Raw genomic sequence first — 17307 nt, 5'->3', positions numbered from 1 at the left:
ACCACTTTACTTATTCCACATTTTGTTGTGTTACAGCCTGAATTCAAAATGGATTAAATCGATATTTTTCTCTTACCCATCTACACACAATGACAAACTGAAAATATGATTTAGAAATGCCTGCAAATTACTGAAAATGAAATTCTGAAATATCACTTACGTAAGTATTCACACCCGAGTCAATGCTTTGCAGAAGCACCTTCGGCAGCGAATGCAGCTGTGAGTCTTTCTGGGTAAGTCTCTAAGGGCCCGGTTACAACCCCAGTTAAGCCATGTAAATGGAACGCAATTCCCTTTTTATACACTTTCCTCTGCATATTCTGAATAGCGTGCTATTCACCTGCTATTAGTTTTGGGTGTGTCTACAAATACGGTGTATTCTGACCTTGAATTAATTCCCTAATAATTCTACCACCTTTACGTGGGATAAAACCATGAATAAGGTCTAGCGAACCTACCAGTTCCATGTGGAAAAAGCATCTACTTTCTTTTTTAGATAGAAATAACATTCCCCATTAACTGTAATTTACAACTTGATAAGAGCTATTGATAAGAGCTAGGTAAATGAGTAATCCGTTTGGATAAGGGAATTGTAAACATAAATGACACTTGTTTTTGATACTCTGCTTGACCAAAAGTATGTGCTACTCCGGTACCAGTCGGAAAAATGTATGGAAGTATGCACTGCATTGCCAAAAGTATGTGGACACCTGCTCATCTCATTCCAAAATTATGGGCATTAATATAGAGTTGTTCCACCATTTGATGCTAGAACAGCCTCCACTCTTCTGGGAAGGCTTTCTACTAGATGTTGGAACATTGCTGCGGGGACTCACAGTCGGCGTTCCAATTCATCCCAAAAGTGTTCGATGGGGTTGAGGTCAGGGCTCTGTGCAGGCCAGTCAAGTTCTTCCACACCGATGTCGACAAACCATTTCTGTATGGACCTCTCTTTGTGCACGGGGGCATTGTCATGCTGAAACAGGAAAGGGCCTTCCCCAAACTGTTGCCACAAAGTTGGAAGCAAAGAATCATATAGAATGTCATTGTATGCTGTACCACTAAGATTTCCCTTCACTGGAACTAAGGGGCCTAGCCCGAACCATGAAAAATAGCCCCAGACCATTATTCCTCCTCCACCAAACTTTACAGTTGGCACTACGCATTCGGGCAGGTAGCGTTCTCCTGGCATCGGCCAAACCCAGATTCGTCCGTCGGACTGCCAGATGGTGAAGCGTGATTCATCACTCCAGAGAACACGTTTCCACTGCTCCAGAGTCCAATGGCGATGAGATTTACAATTACATTTACATTTAAGTCATTTAGCAGACGCTCTTATCCAGAGCGTCTTACACCACTCCAGCCAACGCTTGGCATTGCGCATGGTGATTTTAGCCTTGTGTGCAGCTGCTCGGCCATGGAAATCCATTTCATGAAGCTCCCGACGAACAGTTATTGTGCTGACGTTGCTTCCAGAGGCGGTTTGGAACTCGGTAGTGAGTGTTGCAACCAAAGACAGACGATTTTTACGCGGTAGTCTACCCCTTCGCGGCTGAGCTGTTGTTGCTCCTAGACTTTTCCACTTCACAATAACAGCACATACAGTTGACCGGGGCAGCTCCAGCAGGGCAGAAGTTTGACAAACTGACTTGTTGGAAAGGTGGCATCTTATGACGGTGCCACATTAAAAGTCACTGAGCTCTTCAGTAAGGCCACTCTACTGCCAATGTTTTTCTATGGAGATTGCATAGCTGTGTGCTCGATTTTATACACCAGTCAGCAACAGGTGTGGCTGAAATAGCCGAACCCACTAATTTGAAGGGGTGTCCACATACTTTTGTTTATATAGTGTATATTTGATCTTGTAATCGCTGCAGACAAATTTGAAACCCGTCTTCTAACATTACCATGGGTTAAAGAACTGAATGTGGCAATTTTCAGAATGAATCAAACCACCATTCTTTCTTTAGTGCGTAAAGTCTCTCCAAACCTGTTTATGATTCATAAATACTTTCCTAACCTTTTGAAATCCACCAATTGGTGTAAACTTTAATTGATCCCTAATATTCTGAACCCATTTTGTCGATACATTCTCTTGAGTCTGCCGACAAAATTCAAGCAAAGAGCACACCGTATTTAAAGGGATGTCTTAAGATAAATTAACTGAAAACCCAATTGAATTAAAACTCCACGACAAAATCTGTTGGCCAGCAAGTGGGAGGGTTTTCAGCAGTTGAATTACATTTATTCAGTGCGCACAAGGGAATCACGCCTATAAAGCCCATTACGCGCCTTCATAAGGTAAGTCTGAATACCAACTACTGAGATGTGCGTAGGAAAGGAGGAATTTCCTAAGTTGGAATTGGGTCCTAAGAGCTTTCCACACCTGGATTGTGCAACATTTACCCATTAATATTTTCAGAATTCTCCAAGCTGTCAAATTGGTTATTGATCATTGCTAGGTAACCATTTTCAGGTCTTGCCACAGATTCTCAAGTAGATTTAAGTCAAAACTGTAACTCGGCCACTCAGGAACATTCACTGTCTTCTTGGTATGCAACTACAGTGTAAATTTGGCCTTGTGTTTTATGTTATTGTCCTGCTGAAAGGTTAATTAATTTCCCAGTGACTGGTGGAAAGCAGACTAAACTAGGTTTTCCTCTAGGATTTTGCCTGTGCTTAGCTCCATTCCGTTAATTTTTTATCCTGAAAAACTCCCCAATCCTTAACGATTACAAGCATGCCTATAACATGATGCAGCCACCACTCTGCTTGAAAATACGGAGTGTGGTACTCAGTAATAATAATAATAATAATAATAATATGCCATTTAACAGACGCTTTTATCCAAAGCGACTTACAGTCATGCGTGCATACATTTTTGTGTATGGGTGGTCCCGGGGATCGAACCCACTACCTTGGCGTTACAAGCGCCGTGCTCTACCAGCTGAGCTACAGAGGACCACAGTAATGTGTTGTATTGGATTTGCCCCAAACATAACACCTCGTATTCAGGACAAAAAGTGAATTGCTTTGCCTCATTTTTTGCAGTATTACTTCAGTGCTTTGTTGCAAACAGGACGCATGTTTTGGAATATATTTATTCTGTACAGGCTTCCTTTTCACTCTGTCAATTATGTTAGTATTGTGGAGTAACTACAATGTTGTTGGTTCATCATCAGTTCTCCTATCCCAGCCATTAAACTCAGTAACTGTTTTAAAGTCACCATTGGCCCACAGAGAGAGTCCATGCAATTTATTATTATTATTTTTTGTCATTTAGCAGACACTCTTATCCAGAGCGACTTACAGTTAGTGAGTGCATACATTTTTCATACTGTCACTTCTGTGACTCATTAAGCAAAAGTTTACTACTGAACTTATTTAGGCTTGCCATAACAAAGGGGTTGAATACTTATTACTCAAGACATTTCAGCTTTACATTTTTTATTAAAGTTGTAAAAATCTTTAAAAACAATTCCAATTTGACATTATGGGGTATTGTGAGTAGGCCAGTGACAACAAAACTAAATGTAATCCATTTAAAATTCAGGTTGTAACAACAAAATGTAGCAAAAGTCAAGGGTGTGAATACTTTCTGAAGGCACTGTAGATGCGAAATGGAGGAGATGCTATAGGAGCATCTACTGGAGGCCCACCGTTCCATTGGGCAGGCGGGCGGACAGGAAAGGCAGGAGGAAATCCCTGCCCTGCTGGGATCAGATTATCTAACAGACCTTGGGTGTTTCCTGCTCTCACTCAACAGCAGGAGGACTGACCTCAACCAGTGTGGGGTGAGACACTCACAGCTTGGCTCTCCATCTCTCTGTCTCACCCTAGTTCACACACTGACCCACTCATACAACATGATGTCCTCCAAAACGTTTGGTCCCAGCACTGTGACTTCCTCTATTAGGTGTGGTCATTGGCTAAAAGCAAAATTAAGGCCAATGATTAAACAGTAATGAATGGCCTCATTGTAATTATGAACATCATGTTGTTTTGGACTACACGCCTGCCTCTACTATTTTTGGCCCCATGTCTAGCCTGAAGGCCCTGGCATTCTATACCAGAGAGGATTTTGTGTAACTGTTCATTAATATAAAACGCTAGATATGAGATAAATAGCCTAACCATAGAAAGAATAAATATAAATAACTTACTCTAGTTGTGAGCCTAACCTACCTCCAAAGATGACATTTGTTTTCAAGATTGTTTTTATAGCGATGCATCTCTACAACAGTTACCACTTAGATTCTTTTTTTCTAGCGTTTTTCAAATCCAGCATCTTGAAATCCCATTTATCCTCTATGTTGACATACATAGTAGCTTCTCTGTCATGCTTCAACAGGTTGTCCAGAGAGGTCAAACAACAAGGTCGAAGAGAATGGTACCACTACCCCTTTCAGCTAGCAGCATCCCAGCCCTGGCTGTACCCTCCTGGTTCTTTGGGTACTGAACAAAAGCAGAACCATTATTAATCAGTGTGGTTCTGAATAAGCCTCTGTTTTCAGGGCTCGGTTCCTTTAGGCTCAGTCCTTTGTAGTTGTCAGCACACTGTCTCAAAGACATTTCCACAGGGAGAAAATAGAAGTCCAGAAGAGGGGGAGAAGAATGTGACAGTGGAGACAAAGAGACATTCTGAAGGACTTGGCTGGCTAACTAATCAGCAACATTCAGCTCATGCTAAACTTCAATATGAACAATGTCTTAGCATGTGAGAATGGCTAAACAACGCTTCATTAATCCTTAAGTATGATGAGTAGTAAGTTATGATCTACAAAAGGTAGGCTAAGTCCCTAAAGGGACAGTATACTTTAAAATCAAAGTCTGTCAGATGTTTGGTGAGCGGCTAATTATACTGTACTTTGACCAACCTAATGTTCACATCAGCAGTTGACACTGTGGTGCGCCTCTGTGGTCATGAATGAACCCAGTTCCAAAACCACTAATCGCACAAAGGCCACACAGGCCTACATTCTTAAAATCACAGTTAATATTCCATCTATTGCACAGACAGTACAGGTCAGAGCGGAAGGGGTAGCTCAGCTCAGTAACATTAGAGGGGTACTGATTAGGAGAACATAGCAGATTTTTAGGCATGAGGGCTTGACAGCACCATTCCACTACAAAGTCATCTTAATTGGAAAGCACGTTTGCATTTTGTCTCGGTGCAACTACAAGCGGGCAGACATGGCCTATCACGTTCCACACACACACCATTAGCCTCATCAAAAAGCCTCAATTAAAAATGCATAAGCCACATCTCTATCCCTTTGGCCTACCTGCATCTTGCATTTAGTCTCTTTACAATTATCCATTAGGCAGTCACAAATACTGTACCCTGTCACAAAAGCAAACACTACCTAATTACTGAAAAAAACATGCATATTACAATGTAAACCAAACATGATTGTTGCTATAGGCCTAGTCTCTTATTCAAATATTATCAATAATGGTTTCTTGTATCGAGGGATCTAAAGATTGCCTTATTTCTAGTTGTTGGGCTTTAGAGCCTTTAAAAATTTAGTAGGACCAAAGCAAGCCTCAACCACAACAACCATGGGGGTTACAGTAGAAAGTGAATATCTCATTCTGAGACGGACACACAATACAGTCCTTGAATAAGTTTAACCAAATATCCCTTGCATTCTGTGCTTGGCATCCCCCATATCCAATAGACCCGATCCACTTACGGCAGCTCAGTAGCGCTGAGTGATTAGTGTTTTTTGAAGTCAATTCGGGTTCGGTTAGATTATAAAAAATAAAATAGATTTCGGTTTCGATTCTTTTTTTTAAAACATTAAAATGCACTATGCATTATGTGGGTTGAACGCTGTAACACAGAATAAAACAATTAATACAAGTCCCATGATGGTAGTGACTGCCCATTACTGCTTATCACTTATTAACCATAATGTATTCACATTACTTTACTTGAATAAAATATTTCAGTTGTGTATACTGTATTACATTTGTTTTATTTGATGACTTTATTATTTCATTCCAAGTCATCATCTCATCTCTATAGAGCTGCTGCCTATGTGGTCTGACAAAATCACTATTTTGTAGTTCTTCAAAGTAAATAAGGCATACTTTTATGACTGCTGAATACCAACTATCAATCACTTAGATATTGTATTTTCAGGTAGAGATAGCACACGAAGCAACAGCTGCTCTCTATATCACCTCATGATCACGTATTCTTCGGTCTCTTCTGTAGCAGGCATAAAAGAAACACAAACGGGACAAGTGGGTGCGCAATGGATTATGGTCATTGTAGTTAATTACCACGTTTTCTGCGCTAAACTATGTAGAATATTTGCCTGTTGGAAACTACAACTCCACACATCGCACAGTTCAGGCTGGATCTGATTGATCTCTATAGAATCTGTGCAATGTGCACATTGAGCTCACAGGAAAAAAATTAACAACTAAATGGAATTCAAATAATTTAAGCATTTAAAAAATGAAAAATACCCAAAATGTTTGTTAATTGCTCAGTACTACAGCTCAGCTAATGAGAAGTCAAAAGCTGTGTGAACAATGCTCCAGCCAGACAATTCTTTCAGTAAGGAACCTTGATTCTTTAGCTCTTAAAAGATTAGCTTAGGCGTAGGTTTTTTTTTTTCTTCTGTGAAAACAGTTTGTGCACACACACAAAGACAAGAGGATTGTAATGTACTGTAGGCTCCTATAATTGGTAAAGAACAACTGGATGCAATAGTATTGGTATCTTTGTTGTGTATTCATTCAAGTGTTTACAAGCGAACATACAGTAACTCTCAAAAGATGAATATTTGTACAAACCAATAAACACGTAACATCAAAATTAAAATGGAAAGAGCAGTCTATACATAAATGCTGATAGCAAATAGCTCTCTGTTGGGCTCAAAGCGTTTAAAAAGGCTACATGATAATTTGGCCTCTTCATGCTATGAAACCACAGATTAAATGTCTGATTTAGATACCACAAATCCTGACATCAAACCAGGCCAGGCTTTGGTAAGCCATCTCCAAAACCTGATCGAGAAAGCCCAGGAGTTCCGTGTCAGCAGATTTTCATTTGCTGCAACTTTAATAGAAATTGAACTGAATAATCACATGCATGCTCCTTAAGTTATTACTGTACTCTCAGACAAATTTACTTTTTCCTGCTGTATCCTTACCTCAGCTACAAGTAAATTATAGTATCCCATTGCTTATGCCCAGTGCCCAAGCAACAGTGAGATCATAAGATGTTACATTACAGATGTTACATTACAGATAGAAATATTGAGAATCTTGGAGCTGAAACAGATTGTGCAGATCCATATTTAATAGACAGTGAGTTATCATGTCACTTTAGAAAGTAAAGCATTTGGCCAGGCCCCCAAAAAATCTTGGGAGCAAAGGAGTTATTCTCTATCAGGATGTCATGAACAACACGTACTGCAGTGGGCTTTGTGTGTATAACTACACAGTGCTCCTTTTCAACACATTAGCAATCAAAGCTTTCAAAAGTATTATTGATTAGAAACCTGACCACCAGTCATTAACACACACTTATGCAAGAGTATACAATATGTCGTTCCATTGACAGAGAGGTCGGACATACCGTAAGGGTAGATTTAAGAGATGGACTTTGCCCTCCCACACAATTTGTTCACTGTGATGTAAAAATAGGGCTGGGAATTGCCAGGGACCTCATGATACGATATAATCACGATACTTAGGTGCCGATACGATATGTAATGCGATTCTCACAATATTGCGATTCGATACTGTGATTTTTTCCCGATTCAACGTTCCAAACATATTGCTCACCATATGTCTGCTGCAGAGAGACAAGAGAGAGCCATAAGAAAACATGTTTTGATCCGTCATGGAAACAGAAGTGCTGAAAACAAATTGGCTCCCTATTTAAAAAGATGGAGAACAAGCTATGAAGGGAAAATACTGGGGTTTTAGTGCAGGTACTGCCAACTAGCGCAAAAATAATATTGCGATATTGCGAAAAATGACATATCGTCAAAAAGAATATCCCGATATGTAACTGCATGTCCAGTTTTTCCCCCCATCACTACGTAAAAAGTGCATTATTGCACCAAAATGGTGGCTCTCTAGAGACTGTAGTATTACTTCAGGCTTCATTGTTTTATAAACCTATTTTCTCCCTCTCTGGGATCCAATAGAACAGCTAAACAACGACAGCTCAATCAATGAAGTGTCTGAATTAGGGTTTCCACGACACCAGTATCGCGACACTACAATACCTGATTTTCCATGGCAAAAAGCAAAACACAAAGCAGACTCTTTGGTCCTTTAAAAAACCCTACTGTATGTTAAATATTGAGTTATATAGCTTGGAAAATAAATGTGATTCTGGGTGACAACATAAGGCTGCTTGTTTCCAACATTAGGACTGTTTTCCTCAGGAAATGTCATCTGATTCATGTTTTGTTTCCTTGCCACGATAACTGAGTATCGCGATAATGATATCGTGACAACCCTAGTCTGAACTCCCAAGTTCTCCAGTGGGGCTGAGAGGAGGGTCCATTAAAAGTGTCTACCTACATGTAAAACTGTGCTCAGCTGTGCCCCTCCCCCAGCATGTAGAGGCAAAGAGCACAGGAAGAGAGAAAGAGAGAGATAGAGTTAAAGGGATGACAGATGTCTGGAGAGAAATTACATAAGGTCATTTTCATGTAAAAGGACCCATGAGCACCAACATGAAGTTTATAGGAGCATATAAAATTTGCTGTCAAATGAAAGCTAAGAATCTATATTTATTGAGAAATGAAGTCATAAATACGTTTTTCAACCATTTTCCATCTAAAAAATGTGGAATAAGCAAAGGTTTTGATTTCTGGTCACACAGAAAAAGTCTTAAAAAGGTATTAGAAATACATCAAAACACAATAATGTTGAAGTAAATGCCCCTGCCAAATAAAATCAACATTTATATTTAGTTATTGCAGAAATTATTTTCCTTCAGTAAGTTTAATAAATATTGCCTAGTATCTTGTCATTCTGTTACCAAAAACCCACATATCTTTAAGATAATCACATAAGTAACAAGTAAAGGTAGACCTACCAATTATACTGAATAAAAATAAACGCAACATGCAACAATTTAAAAGATTTACGGTTCATATGAGGAAATCAGTCAATTGAAATAAATGCATTAGTCCCTAATCTATGGATTTCACATGACTGGGAATACAAATGTTCATCTGTTGGTCGAAGATACCTTTAAAAAAATCGACCTCAGGGTCTCGCCACGGTATTTCTGTGCATTCAAATAGCCATCGATAAAATGCAATTGTGTTAGTTGTCCGTAGCTTACGCCTGCCCATACCATAACCCACTCGTCAGGACACTGTTGTTCAGAGGAGCTAGCCAACACCACAGCTAACAAAGCACTTCAAACTGAAGCTGGAAAGACTGCAAACTAGCTGCACTTCGTTTCGTTTTACCTTTTTTCAATTTACATTTCTTTGTATATATACAGTAAAAAATATGTAGATTTTTCTGCATAGGTTAAGACATACAGTGTGGAGAACAAGTATTTGATACACTGCCGATTTTGCAGGTTTTCCTACTTACAAAGCATGTAGAGGTCTGTAATTTTTATCATAGGTACACTTCAACTGTGAGAGACGGAATCTAAAACAAAAATCCAGAAAATCACATTGTATGATTTTTAAGTAATTAATTTGCTCAAAATAACAAAAAATATGCAGTTTTGTCAGACCTCGAATAATGCAAAGAAAATAAGTTCATGTTCATTTTTAAACGACACAATAGTAATGTTTTAACTTAGGAACCGTTCAGAAATCAATATTTGGTGGAATAACCCTGATTTTCCAATCACAGCTTTCATGCGTCTTGGCATGTTCTCCACCAGTCTTTCACATTGATGTTGGGTGACTTTATGCCACTCCTGGCACAAATATTCAAGCAGCTCGGCTTTGTTTGATGGCTTGTGACCATCAATCTTCCTCTTGATCACATTCCAGAAGTTTTCAATGGGGTTCAGGTCTGGAGATTGGGCTGGCCATAACAGGGTCTTGATATGGTGGTCCTCCATCCACACCTTGATTGACCTGGCTGTGTGGCATGGCGCATTGTCCTGCTGGAAAAACCAATCCCCAGAGTTGGGGAACAATGTCAGAGCAAAAGGAAGCAAGTTTTCTTCCAGGACAACCTTGTACATGGCTTGATTCATGCGTCCTTCACAAAGACAAATCTGCCCGATTCCAGCCTTGCACCCCCAGATCATCACCAATCCTCCACCAAATTTCACAGTGGGTGCGAGACATTGTGGCTTGTAGGCCTCTCCAGGTCTCCGTCTAACCATTAGACGACCAGTTGTTGGGCAAAGCTAAAAATTGGACTCATCAGAGAAGATGACCTTACTCCAGTCCTCTACGGTCCAATCCTTATGGTCTTTTGCAAACCTCAGCCTGGCTCTTCTTTGCTTCTCATTGATGAAGGTTTTTTTTCTAGCTTTGCAAGACTTCAGCCCTGCCCCTAGGAGCCTGTTTCAAACCATCCTTGCCATGCACTTCACTCCAGCTGCCGTTTGCCATTCTTTTTGTAGGTCACTTGATGTCATCCTACGGTTGATGAGTGACATTCGAATGAGTTGGCGGTCATCCCGGTCAGTAGAGAGTTGTTTTTGCCTTCTGCCGGTCTGTAGCTTTGTTGTCCCCAATGTCTTCTGCTTGACCTTGTTCTTATGAACCGCCGTCTTTGAAATTTTAAGGATGGAAGCAACCTGACGCTCACTGTATCCCTCTGCCAGTAAAGCCAGAATAGACCCCTTCTTTTCCTCACTCACAACGTTCCTTTTCAACTCTTTTGGCATGGTCAATAGTTATTTTTTGATTAATATTACTTTTGCGGTACTATTAGCACTGTTTTTGCCATCCAGCTGGTCCTATTGCAAGAGGATAGTGATGACCACAGCAGTGGTTTTTATACTTTTCCTCGTTAAATAAGATTTGGTTCATGTGATCACCTAATCAGTACCTAATTCAGTAGAATGAGGTGTGCCTGTGTTGGAATTCAACAGACACTGGAATGGAATGGCTGTCATACATGTAGAGATGCTGATTTTAGTAACATTTGCAGTGGTCTCTTATTTTTTTCCACAGCTATATATCCATAAAAATGATGCCAGCTGATTCATTATATCGACTGGCTGGGAAACGCTGCCTGCCTGTCTCGTCCCAACACGTTCATTACTATGGAAGAGCTGGAGATCGAATTTGAATATTTAAACAATGTTGCAAAATGTCAGAGACACAGACAGCAAGGTTTATACAAATCTCCGCTGTTGAAAACTAAATGTTATTCTAAAGGAAATGTAAGATAATGTCTAGATGCTTTTTATAGTGGAGATCAAGTTTATAAAGTGGCTGGCTGGGCTGATGAGACAGTGGATTGCGCAGTCAGATGGAACAAAGTAAATAGGAATTTTAACGTCATAGATTTAGCTGGTGGAAACTTGTGGAATAGACACCGGCTGGAATGCGGTTTTAACCAAATCAGCATTCAGGATTAGAACCACCCGTTGTATAAAATGCAATATACTCTACTGGACTGTACTCTAGTGTCCTTTTTTTTTTACTGTACTCTGATCTACTGTACTCTACTGTGCTGTCAAAACTTGTGAAACATAGACGTCTATGATTGGTACAGATTTGGTCCAGTCTGGACTAGTAAACAAATTTGGTTTTGTTTGGGGGTGGAGCTCATTAGAATAATAGCCAGTGTATAGAATAATACCCAAACATGCAAAGGAGGATATTAAATTTTTCTACCTTTGTGTAGCTATTCAGGATACGTCGCCATTAAGAGAATGGACCCATGATGTCATTCTGTTACAGTCAGTCGTGTTACCAGGTGTAAATCCACTTCACTTACTGTAGTTCAATAACCAAAATAGATTTATTTTTTAACTCAAGTTGTCATGTCATAGCTGAAACTTTTTGGCCGACCCAACCAAATTCACATAGAAATGTGAATTATAGATATGTCATTCTCAATGAAGGCAAGCCTAAGAAGTGGTATATATATATGTTCTATGTGCGCTATTTCTATGCTTCCCGTTCCTAAGTTTGGTTTTTGTGTCTTACTTTCGGTTTTGTACACCAGCTTCAAAACAGCTAAAAATACAATATTTTTGGTTATGGAAAATATATTTCACAGTGGTTTAGATGGTACAATAATTCTCTACACTGTACTTGCTTGTTTTGTCACATAAACTAAAAACTATTAGAATTTTAGTAACCAGGAAATGGAGGAGCGATTTCTGCAAAGTGCATCTTTAATTCGGAGTAGATATTCAGAGTTTTTGGAAAACGTAAAAAACATTCTGTTATCAAACTTTACATCTGCACTGTTCCTCAAGTAAATGTGTTTTAGTAAAATGTTCAGTGGCAATTGTTAAAACTAGACTTCTGCATATAGGTGTATGGTTTGTTAAACTTTGCAGTCAATGGTTTTTGCTTGGAATTAATTTTAAAAGTGGAAAAAGTGAGTCTCAGCATCACTCTGTTATAATGGAATTGCCCGTAACAAACAACCCAGCTGATAGTTGATAAGTGAGGGATGGGGGGGTTGAAGCCATAATGAGTCCATTACATATTGGTACACATTACTGATGGTCCAAGTCAACTCAAATGTAATAATTTCAGAAGTCATATTGTGGAGAAGCCAGTCCAACAACCACCCAAAGTCATGAAAATGAGAAAGGAATGACACATGGTAAGCCCAAGTTTACGAAAAAATTATCCCAATCTAGTCTGTCCTGTCCACAAGGATAAGGATGGGGACAGAGGTGAATGGCTCAGTGCATTTGACTGTGATCTGATATACCAAGTGACTGGCCCCCTACTTGGCAGACCTGGAATGTGGTTAATGATGTGCCCAAGTTTAACACTGGTCCAGTGTCTGATAATTATTCTCTTATAGGTTTAAATTCTCTGACCAAAAAATTCTCAAGGCTTAATACCATTTGAGGGAGTAGCCAGAAAATTCAGCAAGGATCTGTTCACCACCCCCATCTATTATGCTAAGAATACCTACCGCCTGAACGTAACATTTGGGTGTATTTGCAATGCATGTAAACAAGAACTCTCCAATCCACACCATGTGGGTTTGCAGAGGTTGCAGGGCTATCAGAGTTGCCTTAATGAAGACAGGAGCAGGTGAAAGGTTGATTCCAGTACTTAATCAGCCATTATACTCATGTTTTTTAAACTACAGCATCTCCTACCTCCTGAACATTCCATTCAGAAACCAAGCAGACTCACTGTCAAGTCTTATAAACCTGTCAGGTTTGTAGAGTAGAGAGGGAGGTCATCATAACTCTGCCAACTCTCACCGTAGATCTGGAACATAAAGAATGTTACCCTCTCTGAAACTTACTGCAGAGATAAAGCTTCATTCTATGCTATAGACGATTGCTACAGTATCTCATTACCCACTGTTTCAGTACAGTATCCATATTGCTTTTGTTCTGACTCAAGATGGGTGTTATGCCTGGATTACATCCAGCCCCCCCTCCCCTCCAGAGTCCTGCCATCTGTGATATTCAGCAAATCCTAATGTCCACTGCTCCGTCCTCAAAGGCTGTTTCATATGACATCGCCTCACAACTCTCGCTCGCTCAGAAAGAATCAGTATCATGGGCACCTCACAAACATGCACCATTTTAGGCAACTCCTCCAGATTGTTGCATTTAGCCTAAATTTAGCTCCCACACATGATCCGAACCAGATCTTCACAAGAAGTAGCTATTCCATGCCAGTAGAGGCCTGTGGCCGCACAGAAGGACATAAAATAGTTACATTTAGTTGTTGTTCTCACAAAACAACCAAACCATTGTTTGCTCTGCAGCCCACATAGTAAAAATGGTGGATAAAAGGAAAGTCTGTTCATTTTGTCAGGCACAAGACAGCGTTCCATTGATTTTCAAGTGAAACAATGTGCCTTCTCACATTGTCTGGCATTTTAAACAGCAATAATGGCCTGATTAACCACACCTAATTACATAAATTTCATCTAAATCAATGAGAAAAGATGGTTTTGTATGGACCATTTGTGTCATTGCTGTATACAATGTTTTGATATCAAATAAAACATGTAAATGGCAACAACCAGGTTATTTAATTATTATTTTAATTATATACAGTGGGGGAAAAAAGTATTTAGTCAGCCACCAATTGTGCAAGTTCTCCCACTTAAAAAGATGAGAGAGGCCTGTAATTTTCATCATAGGTACACGTCAACTATGACAGACAAATTGAGATTTTTTTTTCCAGAAAATCACATTGTAGGATTTTTATGAATTTATTTGCAAATTATGGTGGAAAATAAGTATTTGGTCACCTACAAACAAGCAAGATTTCTGGCTCTCACAGACCTGTAACTTCTTCTTTAAGAGGCTCCTCTGTCCTCCACTCGTTACCTGTATTAATGGCACCTGTTTGAACTTGTTATCAGTATAAAAGACACCTGTCCACAACCTCAAACAGTCACACTCCAAACTCCACTATGGCCAAGACCAAAGAGCTGTCAAAGGATACCAGAAACAAAATTGTAGACCTGCACCAGGCTGGGAAGACTGAATCTGCAATAGGTAAGCAGCTTGGTTTGAAGAAATCAACTGTGGGAGCAATTATTAGGAAATGGAAGACATACAAGAGCACTGATAATCTCCCCTCGATCTGGGGCTCCACGCAAGATCTCACCCCGTGGGGTCAAAATGATCACAAGAACGGTGAGCAAAAATCCCAGAACCACACGGGGGACCTAGTGAATGACCTGCAGAGAGCTGGGACCAAAGTAACAAAGCCTACCATCAGTAACACACTACGCCGCCAGGGACTCAAATCCTGCAGTGCCAGACGTGTCCCCCCTGCTTAAGCCAGTACATGTCCAGGCCCGTCTGAAGTTTGCTAGAGTGCATTTGGATGATCCAGAAGAGGATTGGGAGAATGTCATATGGTCAGATGAAACCAAAATAGAACTTTTTGGTAAAAACTCAACTCGTCGTGTTTGGAGGACAAAGAATGCTGAGTTGCATCCAAAGAACACCATACCTACTGTGAAGCATGGGGGTGGAAACATCATGTTTTGGGGCTGTTTTTCTGCAAAGGGACCAGGACGACTGATCCATGTAAAGGAAAGAATGAATGGGGCCATGTATCGTGAGATTTTGAGTGAAAACCTCCTTCCATCAGCAAGGGCATTGAAGATGAAACGTGGCTGGGTCTTTCAGCATGACAATGATCCCAAACACACCGCCTGGGCAACGAAGGAGTGGCTTCGTAAGAAGCATTTCAAGGTCCTGGAGTGGCCTAGCCAGTCTCCAGATCTCAACCCCATAGAAAATCTTTGGAGGGAGTTGAACGTCCGTGTTGCCCAGCGACAGCCCCCAAAACATCACTGCTCTAGAGGAGATCTGCATGGAGGAATGGGCCAAAATACCAGCAACAGTGTGTGAAAACCTTGTGAAGACTTACAGAAAACGTTTGACCTGTGTCATTGCCAACAAAGGGTATATAACAAAGTATTGAGAAACTTTTGTTATTGACCAAATACTTATTTTCCACCATAATTTGCAAATAAATTCATTAAAAATCCTACAATGTGATTTTCTGGATTTGTTTTTCTCATTTTGTCTGTCATAGTTGACGTGTACCTATGATGAAAATTACAGGCCTCTCTCATCTTTTTAAGTAAGAGAACTTGCACAATTGGTGGCTGACTAAATACTTTTTTTCCCCACTGTATATACAGTATCAGTCAAAAGTTTGGACACCTACTCATTCAAGGGTTTTTCTTTATTGCTATTTTCTACATTGCAGAAAAATAGTGAAGACATCAAAACTATGAAAAAACACATATGGAATCATGTAGTAATCAAAAAAGTGTTAAAACAAATCAAAATATATTTTATATTTGAGATTCTTCAAACAGCCACCCTTTGCCTTGATGACAGCTTTGCACACTCTTGTCATTCTCTCAACTGTCTGGGAAACGCTGCTTGTTGCATTTCAATTAACAGGTGTGCCTTTTAAAAAGTTAATTTGTGGAATTTCTTTCATTCCTAATGCGTTTGAGCCACAGAAGACAGCCCTATTTGGTAAAAGACCAAGTCCATATTATGGCAAGAACAGCTTAAATAAGCAAAGAGAAACGACAGTCCATCATTACTTTAAGACATGAAGGTAAGTCAATACGGAACATTTCAAGAACTTTTAAAAGTTTCTTCAAGTGCAGTCGCAAAAACCATCAAGCGCTATGAGGAAACTGGCTCTCATGAGGACTGTCACAGGAAAGGAAGACCCAGAGTTACCTCTGCTGCAGAGGATAAGTTCATTAGAGTCACCAGCCTCAGAAATTGCAGCCCAAATAAATGCTTCAGAGTCCAAGTAACAGACACATCTCAATATCAACTGTTCAGAGGAGACTGCGTGAATCAGGCCTTCATGGTCAAATTGCTGCAAAGAAACCACTACTAAAGGACACCAATAATAAGAAGAGACCTGCTTGGGCCAAGAAACACGAGCAATGGACATTAGACCAGTGGAAATCTGTCCTTTGGTCTGATGAGTCCAAATATGAGATTTTTGGTTCCAACCGACGTGTTGAGACGCAGAGTAGGTGAACGGATGATCTCCGCATGTGTGGTTCCCACCGTGAAGCATGGAGGAGGAGGAGGTGTGATGGTGTGGAGGTGCTTTGCTGGTGACACTGTCAGTGATTTATTTAGAATTCAAGGCACACTTAACCAGCATGGCAACCACATCATTCTGCAGCAATACGCCATCCCATCTGGTTTGCACTTAGTGGGACTATCATTTGTTTTTCAACAGGCCAATGACCCAAAACACACCTCCAGGCTGTGTAAGGGCTATTTGGCCAAGGAGGGTGATGGAGTGCTGCATCAGATGACCTGGCCTCCACAATCACCCGACCTCAACCCAATTCAGATGGTTTGGGATGAGTTGGACCGCAGAGTGAAGGAAAAGCAGCCAACAAGTGCTCAGCATATGTGGGAACTCCTTCAAGACTGTTGGAAAATCATTCCTCATGAAGCTGGTTGAGAGAATGCCAAGAGTGTGCAAAGCTGTCATCAAGGCAAAGGGTGGCTACTTTGAAGAAACTCAAATATAAAATATATATTGATTTGTTTAACACTTTTTTGGTTACTACATGATTCCATATGTGTTCTTTTTTATGTCTTCACTATTATTCTACAATGTAGAAAATAGTAAAAATAAAGAAAACCTTGAATGAGTAGGTGTG

General features: G+C 40.1%; 1 protein-coding gene across 1 annotated transcript in view; it reads right to left on the bottom strand.

Moving 5' to 3' along the window:
• The window catches only part of pdzd8 (PDZ domain containing 8), an 80931-nt gene that overhangs the window by 51934 nt on the left and 11690 nt on the right, over positions 1-17307 (bottom strand). The gene's annotated exons all lie outside the window — the stretch shown is intronic.

This window comes from Coregonus clupeaformis, chromosome 37 (assembly GCF_020615455.1).
Source record: "Coregonus clupeaformis isolate EN_2021a chromosome 37, ASM2061545v1, whole genome shotgun sequence".
In the NCBI taxonomy this organism is placed as follows: domain Eukaryota; kingdom Metazoa; phylum Chordata; class Actinopteri; order Salmoniformes; family Salmonidae; genus Coregonus; species Coregonus clupeaformis.
Note: the sequence above shows the minus strand (reverse complement) of the source record. Positions and strands in the feature narration are given on the sequence as shown.